This window comes from Belonocnema kinseyi, chromosome 9, assembly GCF_010883055.1.
Source record: "Belonocnema kinseyi isolate 2016_QV_RU_SX_M_011 chromosome 9, B_treatae_v1, whole genome shotgun sequence".
Taxonomy (NCBI): Eukaryota; Metazoa; Arthropoda; class Insecta; order Hymenoptera; family Cynipidae; genus Belonocnema; species Belonocnema kinseyi.
This window is the reverse complement of record NC_046665.1, coordinates 3,694,347-3,697,636: the sequence shown is the minus strand read 5'-3', so window position 1 is coordinate 3,697,636 and position 3,290 is coordinate 3,694,347.

The following is a 3,290-nucleotide window of genomic DNA, read 5'->3' as shown; positions in this document are numbered from 1 at the left end:
GTTCAGCATCAACTGTGCTCGTACGACCACAACGAAACTCGGTAAACCACTTATGAATCGTTCCAATCGACGGTGCAGAGTCCGGGTAATACTTATCCAGCTCGTCGAAAATGGTTCACATTAGTGAATACTAATGCCATCTCTTAGAATTTTCAGGTACTTATCAGACTGCGTAGTATATAAAACTATATTTTCCAGATTGTCGATTAAGATTTTGTTTGCATTTTACTTGTTTCACTGATTACATATTTTATTCCATTCAAAATTTTTGATTTTGCTAATGCAATTATTTTAGGTTCTTTCCTTTAATAAAAAACTTGCTTTTTGAAATTCGTTCGTAAATAAATTTATTTTCTGATAATTTAAATATCTCATTAATTTTCAGTTTCTTGTATAAAATTTGAAAGGCTTATGCATTATAAGTTAATTAACTCATTAACAAAAAAAGGTTTTTCAAGAAAAAGAACGACAATCATGCAAAAAACCCGAATTTTTTATTTGAAAAAGACATTAAAAATGTTTATTTCTTGCATAATTAAAAAAAAATTTGGAAGGAATTTCATATTTGAATAAAATTATGAATCGAACCAATAAATATATGATCCGGCACTTTTTTTTAGACTTATTTTTTCCAAAATTGTATACTCATTTTCAAAGATCTTTATTCAAACCCAAAATTTAATTCCGCTCTATTGTATTTTTCACAACTTTCTTCTACCTGCAATTCATAACACAGTAGACAATTAGACATAATGTAAAAATTAAAATTGTACATATGACAAGTCAAAACTGTGATCTAGGTACTTGAAGTTAAAATAAATATTTATTTCTGACAATATTAAAACTTCCATTTTAATATTGAGTCTATTCAATTAAAAAGGAATATATTTTAAAATTATTTACGCCTAGCGTTATAATTCTTAAAGCTTCTTGTTCTTTAAAAATTAATATATTCCAATCAGGAATTTTTTCTTACTATTTCCATTTTAGAAACAAGAACAAATGTTTTCATGTTATAAATAAGTGACGAAATTCTGTTATCAAATGATTTTTTACATTCTGATTCCTGAGAATGGATGTACTGTAACCGTCCAAATTTGCGATCTCTGGTTTTTAACGGATCTTCACATTTCGGCACTCTTAGAATCCGAAAATCATACAATTTAATCGGTGTATGTCTGTCTGTATGTCTGTATGTCTATATATCTGCATGTATGTATGTCTGTATGTATGGTTACCTGAACGTTGTAGCCACGCTAACTTTTGAAGGATTTGTCCAATCGAGTCCGCATTTGATATACTTCTGAAGATACACAAAATGAAGGCTAAGTTCGTTCATACATTTTTCTCGAAGACTCAAATTTAAAAAAAGGTTTGAAAGTGTAAAATTAAAAATGTACAGGATTAAAAAAATTCTGAATTTAAGAATCAAATCTTAAACAATTAAAAATTTTAGCATTAAAATTTAATTTAGTTTTGAATATAAGAGTTTAATATCGTAAAATTGACAACTGTAAGCCTTCTAACTTAATTAGACTCGAAGTGATTGGCCTCCAAAATCTAATAATACCCAAATACAAACATTTAGAATTCTGCATTTCAATGTTCATTTCAAAACTTTCGAAATTAAATAATATAAATTTATCAGGTTATACTTCAGGCACATTCAAAATTTAACAAATATTAATGCTTGCATTTTTAATTTATCAATTCTATGACAACATTTTCAAATAATACAACTCTTGAAATTTCTGTTTATAAAATTACTAAATTTGAATGTTTTAAATTGGAAATATATTAAAACCTTTCAATTTAAAATTTCTCTCCTTATAAAAAGTTTTCGATTTAGAAGGCTTTACATTCATTTCAATTTTTCACGAGGTTTGACATCGAATAATCTGCTTATTGCAGCTTAAAATTATTTATATCCTAAAGCTACAAAAAATGTATTGCCGAATCGTAAGTGATTTCATTCAAAACGTTTAAAATTAAATAATTTGAATTGAATATTGAATATTCGAAACTTTACAAATACTGAGATTTTGAATTTTAACTTTATAAACTAGTTTCTTTTATTAATTATCATTTTATTTTTACGCTTCTGAAAGAAAATACTTACACTGTAATGTTAATTGTTTTTATTTCAAATTTCTTTCATTTAAAATCTATGAGTCCTAATTACTTTCCTGAGTTTTTTGTTGAATTTAACTAATTATTATAAAAATAAGAGAACTTTTTTTAAATTTTTCCAGCTTATTTAAATGCTCTCCATCGTTGAAACCAAGAAACAACCCACATGTCTGTATTAAATTCACTCAAATTAAAAATTTAACGACAGTTTTATTTTTATTTAACTAGATTGTACTTAAGTTTAACAACATTCAACACCATTCAACATCTACAATTTTAACTGAAATTTACTTAAATTCAACTGAATTTTACTTCAATTTTGAATTTAACTCAAATCTATTCACATAATTTTTAAAATTGCACTACAATAAATCTTAAAGTATGAATTGAATTGTTTGAAAACTTATTTACTTAGTATCTAGAAAATTTCTCTTTTCAAAGAAACCAGACGAGAAATTAATTTAATTTAATTAAACTTTATTTAATTGTTAAATCCACCAAAATTTCATTTAAATGTTGAATTTAGCTAAGTTTTATTTAAATTTTAAATTCAACTAAATTTTATTTAATTTTTTAATTTATCTTAATTTCATTCAAATTTTAAGTTTAGTTTGAAAAAATGAATTGAAAAATTTCACTAAAATTATAAAGTATGCAAAAGAATTTTTTTAAATTTATTCATTGTATCGAAATTTAAAAATAATAATAGAATATTTGTAGGCTCTCTTTAATTTGAATATAATTAGGTAATTCAGTGTTCATAACATTTTTGGCGTACAGGCCGTACAGAGCCAGGCGACCGACTCAGCTATAGCAAAGATTGCTATAGTGATGGCAAAGGCGAACGCGAGAAACAGAAAATCATGTTCGGTTTGGAATTCAACAACTTTCAGTGTGCGCCCAGGCCCCACCCCGCTCGGTAACGTGTTAGAGGACGCGGTTGCCATGGAGACGGTGAAAAGTTGAAGAGGGCAGCACATCGATATAGTCAAAAATGTAGTCAGATATATATATATACATCGGCCATCCCCAACACTGATCCATGCCGTATCTAGGACCTACGAGGGTAGTTCAATAAGTCCTTAGAATGAAGGATAAAAACAATTTTTTTTGGGTAAATTTTTTTTTATTTTTCAACATAATCTCCTTGGAGCTCTATA